Below are 19,270 nucleotides of genomic sequence, written 5' to 3' on the forward strand. Positions count from 1 at the left end.
TAAAGATTGCTGTTTACCTGTTTGGTGGCTTGTTTATTCTACTAATAATAACTACCACTTGGTTGCTAGGTGATAATGCATTTTTACAGTGACCATGAATGCTCTGTAGTGACTTCCCCCTCTGCCCACTAAACTGCATAGCACTAACTGATAGCAATAACAACATTACTTGTATTAAAGTTAGTCACTTTAGCTTACTAGCATGTTATTCTTAGTTACGGACATTTCTGAGGTACGGACAGTAGTGTGTACCAGACCGCCCAGATAAGAGAGGTTCCACTGTATCTGGAAAATTAATTAATAACAAAGCTGTTAAAACTTTTTCCTCAGGATAACCATCTGCACTAGTTTTATTATTAATCACTGAACATGACACTTAGCCAATGACTGGGTGACCTGTATAGAAAATCAAACTCGGATTGTTCTGTTCAACTTGAATTCTTTGGTTCCCATAGGCTAGGGTAAACACCTTGTACAGGTTTAGCCTATTAAGTAAATCACTAATACCTAATTGAAAACGATAAAATTTTGATGAAAGCTTTTATGCATCATAATATCTGGGGAGGAGTGTGGCACGTCACAGACCCCATGCTTATAATATACAGAGGTTCGACTTGATCAGCCATCCACATGCCTTCAAATATTCCTTTATCGCTGCCTGTACATCAAAAGATTACATTGCAAGGCATGTGATAGTGTGTCATGCAACCAAGGAAAGCCAGCATATCAAAACTCATGTCAAATTAACCCATACATTTTCTATTTTCTGTAAAATATTATGCGTAAAATAAATGTACAGCAGCCTATGGAGGTAAGCTAGTTTAAAGTTTCATTATTTATCATAACTCTTGTTCTGAAGGCGGTATCAATTTTGTTTGGCCGCCATTGCACACGCATAAGCTTCCTCTATCCAGTGATAACAAAATTTAATCAATGCTAAAGTGTTAACAGCTTGCAAATTTACAATAAATGGTAGTAAGTAGCAACTTATGCAATACAAAATCCATTGGAGAGCAAATCACGAAGTTCGTGTTCTAATTAAATAGTGGCATCATGCCATTACCATGGCGATTATGAATTTTGTTGGATAGAGCAATTCATAAGGAGTTGAATGATATCAAGTTTTATGATATTTGATCATATCTAGTGCTTGTAATTATTGAAAATACAAAATGATGTAAAATGTATGGAGTTTGTATTGGAGAAATCAAAAATGTGATCCATCCTGAGGCCTTTCAAAGGATCAGAGTTTAATCAGTCCATTTCATGATCTAAGGGTGGAAAACAAACAAAGGACACTGGTAATGTACAATATTGCTGATAAAATGATTACTGGCTGTAAATTTGATTTTGCCATTTTTGCCATTCTGACTTTACAAATCCCAATAGCATGTTTTGATATGGTAAGGGTGAGCATGACAGGCAAGTGGTTACTGGAACAAAGAAAACATGGTTTTCATACATTTGTAGTTTGGTCATAATACAACACAAACATGCTATTTTATAAATTTCATCAAGGTAGGTTGCATTTGTCCACCCATCTTTGAGCTACAAACCTTCAAAGTTTGTCTTATGTTCTTCCTATATACATGCAGGTACTTTCTTCCAATTGCATAACCATTTACTGTCATAACTCACACATGCTTTATGTGATTCACTTCAAATTTGGAGGGTACAGAGAACATGATATCTTGCATTCATTTTTATTTTTTTTTGATTTGTGTAGGTAAAGATTGTGTAACACACTACTCTCCTGAATCCCTATAACTAGTTATCCATCATCCTGAATTTCCAGTTTATTATATATGTGGTTCTGCGATGGTAAAGGCTCTAAAAACCTCAAAATTAAAGGCTGTTTTATATTGGAGTAACAAATCAAAGCTGCTGTGCATGTGTGGCTATAGTTTTGAACAAGGGCATCAGAGTAAGTGCGACCAGTGAGGCCAGAGCCTCACCACTTTTTGGCTCAGTGAATTTTTTTTTTAAATTTAAACTTGAAGCCAAAGTAAAAGTAGTTAACATGTAATACTTGCATCAATTTAATAGCAATAACGGACAGAAACAATACTAATCTAACCTGTCTTTCACTCAGAACAGCTTCATGTCGACTTTGTCCGTATTAAGCGCCTCTAAAATAATTACCGTCATTTTATTTATAGTTGTTATGCAGTATTAGTAGGCCTGGGCTAGGTCTTGATCTGGTTATAGTCTCATGATACAGCACATCCTGCATCCCTTGGTATTAACAAGGCACACATGACTATTGTGATTAATGTTTGAGAGCAACCAGGCATTATACATAATTGGTAAAGAAAAAAATTCCAATGTCAGTGATTTCAAAACTCAAAGCCACAGGTGGACATCTTGAGCTAGTTCATCGAGCAAACTGATATCTTGTGATAGTTGACCAATATCAATAACTCCACAGGTAAGTAGAGAGACAGCTTCACTTTGCTCCATTGGACCTACGCTAACTACCTGATGGGCAGGTATGTACTATTCAGTATCATTCATTCTGGAAGTGAAGACTATTTTATAGTTACTAAATGCCTTCACTAGTGAATCTGCATCTTCAACATACCATACATCAGCAATAATCACAAGAAGATTACGACAAAGGTTTGTAAGTATAGACTCATTTCTTGTTCAGCAAGGTTATTATCACCTTGTTTAAAGTTGACCAGTTTGTAAGTGATATAGTTGGCTCAGTTTCGTACTGGGATCAGCAGCTTGTGGTCCAACTTCTATAAACAAACAACCATCTGTAAAATGTTCTACCACAATAAGATTGTGTCACAAAGCTGTGACAATAGAAGTCTTTCCAAATCCTCCAGCACCACAAATCATTAAACTTACTGCATAACTATTAGGGTCAACAGTTGATTGAAATAATTTCTCATCCAGTAATTACTGATGACTGATATAGTTAGGCGGAAGTGGTAGAGGTGGTGGACACCTTATTTCTGCAGAGAAGAACATCTAACAATGTGTTAAAGCATAAAATGTACACTTTATGCCAGCATAATAGAGCATTTTAATAGCAATGTGCACATTCAGTAATGAACATAGTTCACATTATAACTGCAATTCATATAAAGAATGTGTAACATTACTATACACTGTTCAACATTTGCAGAAATAAGATTGAGGTGTTCTAGAACACTCATTCTAATTCAGCAGTCAGGAAAGATAAACACTCTAATAAAACAGTTAGCATTCTCTAGCATCACTTTGAGCACAACAGGCTTGACTTTTGGGTATTGCTCAATGCACAATATTTAAAGCATCGTAATTTTTATTGGTTACAACCCTGTCAGGTGTGGAGGTCCTGGTTCAAATCCATATGCATGTGACCCACAAACTGTGAAAATGACCAGAACTATAAGTTGCAATTTTAGTGGGCTACAAGTCAAAAATGTTTGAAAATGGTAATCTCAAGACTGGATCTTGAGGTAATTTTAGTCAAATCCCTGTAAACATGCACAGCACATGTATGTAATTTTTGACTTCATTCTTTTCAGCTTACTATTTAGTCTGACTTTTACTAGCCAAAAGTCATTTACAACTAGCTTTTTGGCTATAACTAGCAGCCCCTGCCCTGTGCTGTATTTTCCGTATACACTCTCAGAAGTGCCTTAACTATAAAAGACCTTAGTGAGCTACTATGCATGCTCATTAAGGTTTTAAGGTTTTTACTGATTGTCCATTTTGCTGACTTGCATAACCATTGGGCCTGTAAAGCACCACCTCAATTTTCATTCTTATATAATTGTCCTGATAGTATACAACTTGCAAGTCCATTGTGTTGCTATGCTATGTCCATTAAACTATGTCCATCATTAATTTTACAGTCAGCATGGAATAGAAAGTTACTGCAACTATTTGCAATTATTAGCAGAATTTGATAGGTTGAACAACTCCAGTTATTATGAGACCATTGAAATTTCAGCTCTTAATTGGCCATTACCAACTGGACTCCATTGGAAATTTTCTGAATTTTATCACTCTACCATAACTATGTCCAAGTCATCCAATGGCAAATGTTTAGATGCCCAGGGAGAAATGACTTGCAAGATTCTTGCAAGACTTGCAAGCAACTTGCAAGACATTTCCTTACTTGCAAGACTTGCACATCATTTCTCCCTGGGTGATGCTTTAAGAGGATATTTTTGGCTAGGAATTGTAAAGAGTAATTTTTATGTAATTATCTACTATAATTATTTTATTTTTCTATACCCACACAGGCTCTATACCTGTGATTGCATGTGTCTACATGAGGACTCACACCCATTAATTAATTACATTGTACAAAATTGTTACTTCATCAGTGATGATTTTCTCTCTTTTGGTCTGGGAGGCAAGAGGATATTACTCAGGATATATCACTACACTGAAGATTCATGGCACTGCATGCATGCACACAAGGGAGTGTCACTCCAATAGCAACTGCAGTTAAAGTCAGTCAAGATCTGTTTATTGGCTGTTTTGAAATCTCTTTGACTATTAACCTAGCTATTCTGTTTATTTTTGCACTATTTTTGTGTGCTACTTATTTGTGCAACTTTGACCACGCAAGCAGAAGCTTACCATTGCCTTTTGATTCGCTTAATAATTGCTTCAAGATTGTTTCAAGATCTACTTTCAATATTTCTTAGCTATTAAACAAGATATGTCAAATATGTTTGTCCTTGAGCACCCCCTCCCCCACTTTTCAGTGTCTCCTCCCCTCTGAAAAGTTAGGAAAGGTAAAATGCCCCATGGACAATTAAACAAGCACAATCCACACTACTATAAGGAGAGCCATTTAGCGTAAAGGACCATAAGTCATGCATCACCACTCATAACATCACTGTATGTCTAGTGACATAATCCACACTTGGTACACATGTTATGTTATTATCAATTTTGTCAAAAGACCGGGTTGTACAAAAGGACAAGCCTGTAGGCGTACTTCCCACAAAAAGCACATACACACCAGAAATTACAAAAACAATGACATAAGCAAATACACCTGTAAAACAAAACTACTACAAGAACAAAAATAAATACTAACAAAACAAGAACATTAAGTATACAGAAGATTCAAAAAAGAAAATGACGGAGGGCTAAACGGAACAAGGGTGGCTGTTTAATTCGCAGGATGGTATGGGGTATGGTATTCCACAGAAATGGGCTGTTCACAAAGAAAGAGTAACGAAACGAATTGATAGACGATGTCACAGGCCGGAGAGATAGAGGGTGACACCTTGTGGGAGCTTGGGACAACTGAAAATGTTCACTAAATGGTAAGGAATTCCTGTGGTAGAGACTATCATGAATGCAACAAATAGTAAAGTGGTTGTGACGCTGTTGAATGGTAGGCCACTTGATTAGTTCTTTGAGGGATATTCAGGCTGAGCAACACTATATCCTTCTAAACACTGGAAATTGCTCCGTATTTTAGATGTGCAATTTAATGTGACACTGTGTGAATTTTATGATTTTTAAAAGCTTTAGTAACATGCAGAGCAGCTATCCTTGCCTTGGGCAGTTGTATCACAAGTGTTTAATGATTGACCAAGTACTGGTTGATCCAGAATTCCTTGTACAGTAATTATATGCATGTTTTTTCTGGCTGTTGGCACATGTTGCCTACAGACCTTCAGCTAATTCAGTAAGTACGCAAAATAAAACTGAGCAATTTCAAGTTTCAATTATGATGTATAAATAATATCATGATTGCACACAGTTATAATAACTACATAATGAAACATTACTCCATAATTATAATGCACCATTGTTTATCATTATCAGTAGTGATGTTGGATTCATTAACTTCTTCCAATTCCCTATTGTCCATCTGATTGTTAGCCTCCAGTACACTAGCGAGTATACGGTAGAGATCTATGGTTGTCTGAGCAAGGTATGTGTTTACTATTTGTATGGCACTACAATTGTCATACATCGATATCATGTTGGTAACAATCTCTTCTGTATCGGAACAATTCACATCATTACTAGTTCTATCGAGCTGTAACATACAGTGATCGGACATAAACATATTGTTGGGTAGTGCATGGATTTTACTTACAGATACTTCAAGTGCTGGTAAAATATTCTTGTCTAGTAAATTGATTATTTGTTTTATCATTTCTTCAATGTCCATCCTGTATTCTGCCTGTATTTCTTTTTGAATAATGTTAGTCAGAAACCTTTGTGAAACTTTCAGTTGCAAGACAAACTCATTGTAGTAGCTAGTTAGTTCAGTGCGTGTCAAATTATTGACATTTTCACAAATAGTTTCTGTGGAAATTTCATTAAATACCAGCCCTCTGCATACCCTCCTTTCTGGCTGTTTGTACTGCAGTAAAATGGATACACATTTTGTTCAGTGTGTATAAAAGCACAGCACTGATTTAATAACTACATTAGAGCAATACAGTGATGCATGCATACATAGTAACTTTTTTACAATGTAAAAAATGTACTGTCTATATACACTCTTTTATTCTAACCATATTTAAGTGAATATTGCAATTATATAGACACTCAATCTAAGATGAAGTTCAAGCTTGCTTACTTCAAAAGTCAAAATTTGATTTTCTGTTGCAAGGTAGAAAGCATTTCTCCAAAGTGGAAGTAGACCTTGTGAATCTTCAGATATATTTGTAAGTTGCCTTAGTACTTCACCAGGTATTGCAAGTGGATCATCTCCAGCTGATTCACAGATTGTACAGCAATCTCCAGAAGCATCTAGGACTGTATCATCTTCAACAGTCATATTCAGACAAGGATGAGGTTGGGAGAATGATAATGAACAGCTGATGCTTAAACTAGCCAGTACTAACAGCTGAATGCTAATCATCCTGCAGAATATAGTTAAGAATCTTAGCCAAGAGTGAATGATACTCTAAATTTTACCAGTTGATATTGAATTGATCTATGTGCACACATGATTTATATACTATTTTGTTGTAACCCCTAGTGCCTAATTAGGAGAATAAATTATATAATGAAATATACCAATCTATAACTTATTTGGCCTTATAATTTCCCATTATGGTGCCCACTGGCTTTTTAACATGAAGTAATACAAAAGCTCCCAATAAATTGTTTCAAGATTGCATGGTGCATGCTATATGTAACTATACTATGTATACAGGCATTTTTGCAATGAAATGCATACCAGTCCATTTAGTAATATCACGTGCATGCATATGTGATTGCACTCTGTCCCTGTAGAGCAGGCATAGCATTTGTAATTATGTATATATATATTGCTACGTACACCAATAATAATATTAGTCTCTGTGATTGTGCATCTATATGTATAATGAATCATAATGGAGCAAATATATGTATATAACTGCTAATTTCTGTGTGTCGAGTGTGCTTAAAATGGATAAAAATCAATTACTATCATTTTCATTATTCATGTATACGTTCCAGGTAACTTTGCAGTAGAAAATCCTTTTTCAAAGTTATGCAATGCCACCAGTTGTTACCTCCCTGTGGAAACAATTCTCACAGGGAACTTATTTTAAATGCATGCATGAGCTCATATACTAACTGAGTGAGGTAGATAAAACAATATTATGGCCTCTGTATCATTTTCAATGTCATGTAATGTTTGCATGAATAAAAATTTAATAGCTGTACATGTTGAAATTGACACTGAAATTAACTTTTGATTAAGTAATATGTGCACTTGTATAACTTATATATAGCGATGTATTTCCCTTAATAGATTCTAAATAAAGTAAACCTCCACTATTACATGTACAATTATAGCGATTTTGAAATGGACTGCAATCTATTCATAAGCAATTTTTGTAGAAACATAGGTGCTTCATATTGCCATGTAAAACTCAGCAAAATACCCTAATATAATTTTGTGTCTTCTGTTATGTACTTCAGCAAAAAAATGCACATGCATGGAGTTTACAGTAACCAATGGACTAAAGCAGATATTTTTTTTGTAAATTGCAAAATTACTACCGATTCTTTTGTATCCTCAAATTTGCATCATATTCAGATCTGGTAATCTATACACCAATTTTAACCAGTTATTTCTGTAAACTGTTTCTTGTCATATTGCAGTATGTCACAACATAAACTGCATGGATGTAATATATGCACTGTTATGTTGAAAACCTATTTTTGCATGTGAAAAGTGTTATAGATGATCGTTTCAAAATTTTATCAAATTAATAATAATATAAAGTTAAAGATTTTTATTTTAAGTTTTAACTACCATTAACTAATAACTTGGCTAACAGCTTTTTAGGAGATGTTTTATCAAAAGTACTGCAATGACCTCCATGCATGCATCTGTGTTCCAAAATAATTATGTCCTGTGTGAATATAACAAAAAGAAACCGTGTACATAATTAGTTATAGCATGCATTTCAGAATGAAGAATTAATGGAATTATACAGGATACATAGTCATTCCCTTGAAACCTATTAGCTAATCCATGTATTAATGAACAAGATTACAGGTGTCCTGTATGATCACATCAGCCAAATCAGACAATGAATTATAAACAGTAATATGTATGCAGTGATTTTTACTATATTATATCATTAAGTGTAATTCAATGTGCCATTGTTGTATTGCTACAGTTATAATCATAGAGATTCATTAGTTATGTATACAGTGCAACATGTACTCTGTTGAAGTTATGATCATGTATTACATTGTACACAGCAATATATATACACTCCTGTCATAATAAGGGGTTGTTTTGGTGTAGGGTTACAGTATGCGTAACATCTATATACCTTTTAAATAATTTGCATTGTTAGCTCTATACTTGACCTATTATTAACCACTATATGACTGTATATACAACCTCTTGAGGTGATTGAATTATTTCCATTTCATGTATGCATGATATATAATAATGAAACTGTAATACTCCACAGCATATAAGTATAAATCAAAGTGAAAGTGGGAAGTTCAAAGAGACAGTAGCATTGTGGTTTGTGGTTTTTACACATGTTAATGTAGGAGGTGATTAGCAACATATACACATCCTACTATTTCCAAATGTAAACTCCCAAATGAAGTGCTCAGTGTTGTAGATGTGTGCTGTGGTATTTATGCATCGTTTCAGGTAAACACAGTTTGTGGATTACAACTGTACTACACACACACACACACACACACACACACACAAAAGCAAGCCTACGGCAACCATGCGAAACACAGCTCTTGCTGCCCTGCAAACCAGCACTTAGATGCCTGTGTACCACTCAGGTGCTTGAGCCTTGTGCAGGAAAGTCCTCCTGGGGCAAGGCTAGTAGCCCCACAGGAGGTCTCACTGAGGGAGGTCGTAGAGCCTGAAGTTCCGCAACAACCCCAACATCACTAAGTGAGACTAGGACAGTTGGGCATTTGCTTCCCAATTACACACCATGCAGGTACCCATTGATGTTACAGCTGGGTGGGCTGCTTCCCCAGATGACACCAGGCCACCAGGTCCCCATTTAAACAGCCAGGTAAACTGGAACAATTTAAATGCAATGTAAGTAAAGTTTCTTGTTCAAATAACACCAAATTGGCATCGAACCTAGAACCTATCGGTTGCATTTCTTTCTCTCACGCACGCACGCACGCACACACACACAGAGTAAAAGCCTCTGGCAGTTGTGAAAACACAGCTATTGCCACCAAGTGAACCAACTGCACTCTAGTCTTGTGCAAGTAAATCCTCATGGGGAAAGCTAGTAAGTAAGCAGAACCTAAAGTTCACCATAACAAGGACAGTTTGGCATTTGCTTACCCACGGTATACTTACTGATATTACAGCTATGTGGGCCGCTTCCCCAGTTGTTACCATGCCACCATGCAGGTCCCAATTATATGACTGGGTAGAATGGAACAATAATGTAAGTACAGTTTTTGCTCAAGGAAAACAATAATAGCATAATGGCATAACTGGGTATTGAACTTGCAGGCTGATGCTCTAGCCATTTGAAGTTCATACACTCTGTGTGTGTATGTGTATGCATATGTATCACTGAAGCCACTTTCAAGATGAAACCATGTACACATGCAAAAAAATTGGTTATGAAAAATGCGTGGTTCCACATACTGCTACAGCACGAACAAGACAATATAGTTATAGCAGACATTCAAGAGGAGCAGCAACTAACTAGGTTAATTCAAGTTCAACTTATAGCTACAGAACTATGTACAGCTGCAAGAATTGACAGGTAGCTAACTGGCTTCCCAGTAGTCTTATTAATGTATATAAATGTTACATATTAGGACTTTTGAGCAGTGTCTAAAGTGCCAAGTGTACATGCACTAATAATAATAATAAATTATTATGCACTGTTATAGCATATTGCATGCATGCATGTATAATGGAATACATAATAAACTATACAAGGACACTGAATAGTGCTACTGCTAAGCTTGTACTATATATTAGTTATCACTATGTCATCAGACCAAATATCTACTTGTGACCCAATAGAAGTAGCAAAAATAACTGACATATCATATGCAAAGGTGTTACATTTGCCTATGTATCACCAATTTATGTAGAAATTTATCAGTGGGATATAGCTATATGATGCAGTTAGCGCATGCAGTTAGCATTGTATGGCAAGAATATACATGAATATGTCCTGTGGTTGCTTGCTGTTGTGCATTGGTGTCATGTTATGCACAATGTGATAGCTACAGTTAAACAATATTGATCTGTATAATATTTGCAGACAAGATTCACTGCATGCATGTGTTCATAGCTGGCAAAATTATTATTATTATTCAAACAAGCACCACATAATTACAATATGCACACATGCAAATGCTTGCAAGCACTATAATGATTGTGATGTCAGCTCACTGCATAATGCACCATTGTCCATCACTAAAATAATCAACATTGTGATCATCTACTGCATACTCATTAATATCCCCACTGTCAATACTGATGAGTATACGGTAGAGATCCAAGGTGGTTTGAGCAAGGTATGTATTTGCTGTTTGCACTACAGCACAATCACTGTATAGTGATATCACATTGTTAACAATCTTTTCTGTATCAGAGCAGTTCACGTCATTGGTAGTAGTGTTTAGCTGCACATATAAAGACATGTCACCAAATTATTATACAAAGCTATATACATGCACTGCAGCTATATAGCTATACATAAATGTATAGCTATAGCTAGATATTTGACCATAAATTGACTAACCACAAGTGCAAGCATTGGCAAAATCTCTTCATCAAGTAACTCTATAATTTTCTGTATACTCTCTTCAGCTTTAGTCCTGTACTTTTCTTGAATCTCTTTTTCAATAAAATTGAGCAGGATGGCTTCCGAAACCCTTAGTTGCATGACAAATTCATTGTAGTAAATAGCTAATTCAGTGTGGGTCAGGCTGTTAATGTTATCGCAGCTTGATACGTCAGCGGAGACTTCTTTAATTACGAATCTCCTGCAGGCCTTACGTTCCAGTTGTTGATACTACAATGAAAATGAGCAATTAGCTAATACGCATGCGCAAAAGTAATCAATTACTTTCGAGGTCAAAATATGACCCTTTCCAAGAGAGTGAGCACTTTTCCAAAGTGGAAGTAGACCTTTTGAATCTACTGTTATGTCTGTAAGCTGGTTTAGCACTTCGATCGGTATTGTCAGAGGGCTATCTTCGTTACAAGTTGTATTCGAGTCCGGTAGTGACAGCACACAGCTCATGCCCGAGACAAGTAGCAGAAAAGCCTGAAAGGTAATCATTTTACAGTATCAGAGTCAGCTTGTATCAATCAGCTGTTAGAGTGAACTTGATCGTGCCTTTTGTAACTACCCTCCACTGAGTGCCTAACTGGTAAAGTAGATAACAACAACTATAGTTCCGGCCGCGCCGCCTGGCGCTATCAAAATTTTCCGTGTCGTAGCCAATTGCAAGGAGGAAAGGGGAAGGTTTTTTTTATTCTTCGACAAACTGGCCGACGTTGTGGTTATATGCATGTAAAGCTAGGCATTCTAGTATCCGAGATTTTTTAATAAAAAAAATTCTCCGTATATTCCCCAATAGAACCCTGGCACAAAATGACAACTCGTGTTTAACTTGGGATTGTTCCGTCGTCCGAGCTCCAATGAGGATGAAAATCGCTGTGGGGTTTGTCCACACGCTGATCATCATGAAAATCTTAGTTTTATCGTGCGCGTTACATATAAGTAAGTTCTGTGTTGTTTTGTAATCTTTTCAAACCTTGTAATGTATGTAGAATACTTTAAAACTTTAAAAAACGTACTGTCGGGTGGAAGGTAGTCACTGGTGCTTACTTTAAAGTGCGTAGTTACTTCGCTCGGGTTAGCGATTTTCAGTTCCAGAGCAATTTTCTGATGGCTGTGTCATCAGCTCAAAGTATAAACCACTTCAGAGTCGGCATAACAATGCCATAATTGAAACCACAACTCCACCTTAGGTATTGTTGCATCATTGTGGCACCTCCACTTTAGTTGTTTACTTTATAAGTTGCTAACTTGATGTTTTTACCAACTTGAGATAGCCACTTGCCTATGGGGGTATACACCACTGTATTGAGAAGTGTGCAGTAGGTGAAACATATTTGCTCACCACAAAGCATACAAAGATCGCTGAGATCCAATAAGACCTGAAGTTACTCTCATTACATGTACAAATTTGCAGCTAGGAGCAACTGCAGTTTCAAGATAGTCAAAATTGCTAGATGGCTTCCTGATTCAATTGTGCCATTTTTCCTTGTAAACTGTATGGGGAGCCCTGGAGAAAAAATGTACCTTTTTTCAGTTTTTAAGCACTGTGCATGCCAAAGTAGCTAATTCCAACCCAACAAACTATATATTTCTGAGATCGACAATCAATACTCTATCTATTGAGCATATAAAAAGCCCGTTTTTCCAAAATTTAAAAATCGGTCTGGAATGCCTAGTAAAGCTAAGGGCCGGCGTGCCGATTGGGAGGGGGCCTTGGGGGGGGGGGGGGGGGGTACTTCCTACGGAAAACCCCTAGCTACTGACTCAAATTTAATTACTTACTAGTAATGGACAAGGATATTAATTAGCTAAGTTAATAGGCCATTGGCCTCTTTCTGCCCAAAACATATCCAGTTTGTTCTTAAGGCCAGGCAATTATCTTGAATACTTGTTTCTCATCCCCACCTGCATCAGCATTGAAACCGGGTCGGGTCGGGTCACATTTTCTCGGGTCATCCGGGTCTGACCCGGTTTACAATTTATCTGGGTGTGACCCGGATTGGATCACGTGAGAAACGAAATTGTTCGTTTGACGACGTGGAAACTTATAAACGCTATCGCGTAGCTCTTTCGTGAGCCACGCCCACTTATCGCATTACCAACATACGTGAGGGTAGCTATTGTCAGTAGGTGAAGACCTTTTTTTTTTGGTCTTCAACCTACAGCTAGGCTGAAGTTGCAATATTTACTCAACACGAATCGAACGCTCAAAATGTAGACTCGTTCGCTCGCTCGAGACTAGCCAAAACACGTCTCGGCTTTAATTAATCCGGGTCAGTGGGTCATCCAGGTCAGCAGTAGTGACCCTGTTTCAACGTTGACCTGCATCACTTTTACCTACCACCTCAAATTTTATTGTTGCTGTTATTGATCACGTGTATTTTGATGCTGAGAAGGCTGGCCATCATTTCACAGTACAGAAAACGCATCTTGCAGCTCAGCAAAGGATGTAGCTAAAATGTAAGAATTAGCTTTTAGAAGGCTTTAGCTAACCTTCAGTTTTATTTATTTATTATTTGCTTTACAGCATACATACAACAAGGTACATTGTACAATATAATCACAAGTAGCTAGTCATTTGATCTAATGTATGCTGAAGGTCCACTGGCATCCAGTGCCAGTGGCCAGGAGTAAGTAGCTATATAGTAATTATTGAGATAAGTTATAGTTAGCTACAGGACCGGAGCCCACAGATTTTGAGTGGTTCGGCCATTCATGGACTGCGATGGAGGTCATGGTCATGCACACTAGTTTAATTATGATCTTTAAATAAGAGATTGCCTACTTTCATGTAATATAGTCAACTGCATCTGCTAAGCACATGCAGCATGCCAAGGCTGAAGCTTGGGGGGTTGGAGGTATTCTTCCCCAGGAAAATAGATGCTCTGAAATGGCATCTAGAGGCTATTTTACATGCAAAGCCTCTTTCTTTATTTTGTTAACATCCTGGTAATTTTGTACTACAGTACTAATTAATCTATAGCTAGTAGCTAATTATATTTTTATGATATAAAAATCCACTGTAAGTTCTTTGATATACAGAAGACATTGGGATTGTAATTGCTAATGAATGAAATGTGTGATCATTTAGCTCGATGTAGTGCCATTCAGATGACTCACTGGAACTTTGGAGTAATTTGAAGACAATTAACAACAGAGATTCAAGCAGTATAAGTAGATATATATATTTTCTATACTGAATGCACTATTTATAGAGTATTGTGATGACTGTTCTATTAGAGTATATTCTGATGACTGCTCTATTAGAGTATCTCGATCTTTTTAAAAATTCAAGTAGCTAAAATGTCTCCGACCCTAATTAGCTATATAAACACATTTAAAACAAGGATTACACACTGCGCAAAAAATATGTTTCCTGAGATTTCGCGCATAAATTGTGACATTTCCTTGAGTCAGAAATACCCAAATGTGGATTAAAGGAAATGAAAAGGAATTGTGTAAGAAATTGTCACAATTAATTTACAGGAATGTGCCAAATTCCTATCAGGAAATGTGAATGAATTATGACAATTTGTGCGATAAACATATCTTTTTGTGCAGTAGTACAGGTGATCAGGGGGGGGGGGGGGGGGGGGATGAGGGACTTATTACAATTACTACAGGGGCAAACAAAAGAAAAAGTGCATGCATTGTCAGGATCAAAATTAAGTTCCAGAGAAAATTTATAAGTTTGTACTTGATAGTAGATAGGTTAAGATTGTAATTTATTATCGGTAAAATATTCCACATTTGAGGGAGCCTGCTGAAGTAGAAGCTGCTGAAAACATTGATACTTCTTGCATATTTTAGTTTATTGCTAGATCCTAATCATGTGTTCCTGAAGTGAATTTAACATAATTATAGTCAGTGATATTGAATGCATTGGTAGGGGCTTTCATTATGTCACAGATATCCAAAACGTATATACAAAGTTTTGAGCTGAAGTAGTCAAGATTTATAATTACTGGTAAAGTTATTCAATATGTACTTCGTTGTGCAATGCTGAAGCTGTTCTAGTTGTCTAATATCTTTTAATAGATATGGTTTCAATAGTATTGAGCTACAGTGACAGATAGCTTACTGTTCCAGTGGTTTGAAGCACTTCCTTTAATAATGTATAACGAAAAATGACTTCCCGCCTACACAAGAACCCCAAATTTTGTGACAATTAATGGCCTCAAGTTAAATTCTCAGTAGCGAGCAAAGCTTTAGCTCAGGCCAGTGTGTTGCTGCTGATCATGGTTATTGGCAAACCGTGAGAAAATCAGTACTAGTTACATCAATCTACATTTAAATTCATATATTATGTTCATAATGATGATAGTGATAATAATGATAATGATAATAGTGTATGTTCATCATAGGCAGCAGAGGGGTGTTCAGAGATGGGGGTGCCCAAAATTTATAGAATTGATGTGTAAACTCACCCTCACTCTGGGGGGGGGGTATACCTCCACTTGAAATTTAAGTGTCTGGAGATTGAATGTTAGTGGTTTTAGCAACTAATTAAATACTATCATTTTATTTTAATATACGTGCTTAAAATTGACTGTTGCATTAGAGTGACTGCTCCGTCTCAGTATTGGGATGACTATGTGAGGGCACAGACCCTCCCCAAACAACTTCCCAAACAATATATGCCAGCATAGTTACCTACAAGATCAATAGATAGAGCAGTCAGTGAAATATACTCTAATAACACTATTCTACAGTTGCTTAATTACTATGAAAACTTGCATCTGCAGCACTATCCGGCCATGAATACATTTAGCCTGCTAGGACAAATGAAATGTATGTACACGTGTAATTCTATATGATAGGTTCACAAAACTGAAATTTTTTTTACTATATACATGTGCATAATTTATGACTGTCACTGATTACAACAGTTCTTGATCAATTTGCATATACTGGGTAAAGTTTGTAATGTTATCTTAGCTAGTCTGTTAGCTGGCTAGCTAGTCTGTTAGCTGGCTAGCTAGTTTGAACTGGGTATATTATACAGGCAACACAATTATTTTACTTTGTGTGTGTGTGTGTGTGTGTGTGTGTGTGTGTATGTGTGTAATTGTGAGATCATCAGGCCTATAATTACATTGGTCACAGTAACTAAAAGTTGATCATATACATATTTTGTTATGTTGCACTCAGACTAAACTGTCATGCAATTTAATTTAATTACATGCAACATCAACCACAATCCATAAAATATCCCACATTTAGTTTGAGAGTTCTGAAGAGGAGCCTATTCTGATGATGTCTAGCATCATCATTGTAGTAGGTCTGTGCTTGTTGCAATGACTGAGTGGCTTTTATCTCAATGTCATCTCTTTGCTTCCGGTACAACTCTTAGGCAAAGGATTGTTGATGACCCAGTATGGTGTCTGTCTTGTACAGGTCTGCAATTTCTGGGTAGAGACGTAGTGTCTTTACATGATGGTGTGCTTTGATACTGAAGAAGGGCACAGCAGGGTTTGGCTTCGTTTCGTGAACGGATACTCCAGGAGGCAGTAATAAGCTTTTTCTTGGACTTTACCGTATAGCTTCAACCTTGCCATTACTTTGAGGGTAATTTGATGACGAAGTCTTGTGAAGAAAACCCCATTGCCAGTGAAACTATTTGGACATAAATTGTTAGCCACCATTTGACCAGAGTATGTCTGGAATGACAATGCAACAAAACAACTGGCTCATGACTTGGATAGGTGATAGCTAAGTTGTGGTGATATGGCCCATGGGACAGCAGTCTAACACCATAGCAACAAAACCTGACAGCAATCTCCTGGAAGGGGTGACATGGACTTGCAATGGGCTCTGTAGGATTGGATGGAACGAGATCCATGAGAGCACCATGTTGTAAATGTCATGTGAAATTTTCTCCTCCATAGTCCTGTTGGTCAAACACTGTTGGAAACTCCATTCAGTGAATGTGATGAGTTGGCTTGAGTTATAAGGGTGATAGTATGTAGTGTTTGGAAATTGTAGGAAGTGGAATTCATACTCCTGCACACCTTTTGGCAATAGGGACAGGTGACAGTATAGGCTGGGTACTGCAAAGCTATGGCCTGCTTGGTGTGGTCTACCGCCACACCCAGGGCATGTCTGAGCAGTAAGCTGAGTGATTGTTTTCTTCTGGTTTGCCTGTACTCTAAGAACAGTATCATTCATGGTGAGCACAATGTCTGAATGTTACTTCTTGGTGGCCTCTTTACATGGTGATGGCTGTGTCTAAGGTCAGGTTCCGCTGCGGTAGAGATGTTCAATATTTCCAGAATACCTTTGATAAATTGGTCCCTGATACTCCTTTCAGTGCATGCTGGTTAATAAAAGTTACACATTTTAACCAGCTTATGCAGGGTCACCAGGAATACATGAAAGGCTTCACTATGTTGTTGCACACGTCTATACAGAAATTATGCTGTTTTTTGGACTCATTAATGCAGCCAATGTGGTACTTAATGACTGAGACGATAGTATATCTGTGTAATTTGAGTGACATGCATGCATCATGATCAGAGTTTGTCTAGCAACATAGTATGTTGGTTGATTTTAATATAAGAGATGAGTGATACTTGTCATTGGCGGATACAGAGGGGTTGCAATGGTTTCAGCTGAAACTTCCTCTGAAAATTTCTAGATTCGCCACTGCATGTTGCAACAAAGCAAAAAAATTGTAGCCTAATAATGTAAAGTAAAAATAGCTAGGTGTATATGATAATTATAAAACATTGTTTTTATAGCAAAAGGTCACAACACAAGCATTTTTCAATGAAAGTGTGTGAGGGACAGTACATCTCTCCTACCCACTAAATTGATTTATTGAGACATTCACTTGCATGCTTGTGTTTATAGAGTCATCCATGCTTTTATCTTCCACCCTGACTAAATCAGAGTGGTGTCCGCTGGGGGACAGGAAACCTGCTGTAAGTGCTCTAAACTCTCCTGTCCTGCAGGTTTTAATTATTTATATGTAGCTAAGTATGTGTTTTTGTATGTTGTCTACATGTACAGTAGTTAAGTAATTAACCAGAAATTAGTTTAGGCAGTTGGCACATGTTGCCATCTGGCACTCAACACCATCACACATAGCCATTTTAATTCTGTAATCTCGCATATGGTGTTGTAAAGCAATGATAAATAAAAGTGTTGGCCTAAAAACGTTTGAAAAAAATGATGACATTGAGCCTACTACTGCATGCTTTAGCTATAGTGTCCACCACTGAAGTTCATGCCATTGTATAGAGTCAAGGTTATGATGTAGGTAGCTATGGTTTTTCAGGTAAATCAGTTAAGATGGTTTCTAGCTAATGATGTTTTGCGTTGCTGTAGCCTTTCATGTATTTTCCACAGAGCAATGACTGTTGACAAGATTTTTTTTACTGATTGGGCATACATGATGATAGATAGTCATTAAGGCGGCATACTTCATAGCATCTGTTCAGTGCTCTTCTAAAGAGTTGACTCCATAGGCGACGGAAAGGGGGGGCTAGGGGGCTAAAGCCCCCCCTCGGTCTGCTGAGGAGGGGCTTAGCCCCCCCCTCAGAATGATATCACACCGAAATTATCTTTCTTGGAGTGGGGCTGAAAACCATGATAAAGATAGAGATACTCTAATAGAGCAGTCACTCTAATAAAGTAGTCAGTGTGTAGCAAGCTATGTAAGGATTTTTATGTGGTTTATCAGCTAGAAATGGTAGCTGGTGAGGTGGAAAGCTCTTGTCAGTTGGTTGTGACCTTTTTTTTTTTTTTTTTTGGTCTCACCTTACCAAACTATAGAAATAAGTCTGGGTCAGCTCAGCGGAGCCCCCCCTCATATCAACTACTTCCTCCGCCGCTGGTTGACTCACTGTGACAATACTAGTACTGCACCTGAGGCTTAGTTCATTATGTAGCCGCCTCAGTAGTAGCCATCATGATCAGTCGATCATGCCCCTGGCCCCAGACCATTTGTGTGTATGTGTGTGTGTTGGGGGGGGGGGGGGGGAGGGTAGGGAGAAAAAATTATTTCTTGTCACATTCTGCAAACACTA

General features: G+C 37.3%; 1 long non-coding RNA gene across 1 annotated transcript; it reads right to left on the minus strand.

Moving 5' to 3' along the window:
• Positions 1-10,732: 10,732 nt before the first annotated feature.
• LOC136251896 (uncharacterized) lies at positions 10,733-11,890 on the minus strand. Its single transcript, XR_010699251.1, has 3 exons — positions 11,520-11,890; positions 11,193-11,465; positions 10,733-11,073 (listed from the first exon to the last, which is right to left on the minus strand). It is a non-coding gene; the product is annotated as an uncharacterized lncRNA (long non-coding RNA).
• Between the last annotated feature and the right edge of the window lie 7,380 nt (positions 11,891-19,270).

The sequence above is a fragment of the Dysidea avara genome, chromosome 3 (genome assembly GCF_963678975.1).
Source record: "Dysidea avara chromosome 3, odDysAvar1.4, whole genome shotgun sequence".
NCBI lineage: Eukaryota > Metazoa > Porifera > Demospongiae > Dictyoceratida > Dysideidae > Dysidea > Dysidea avara.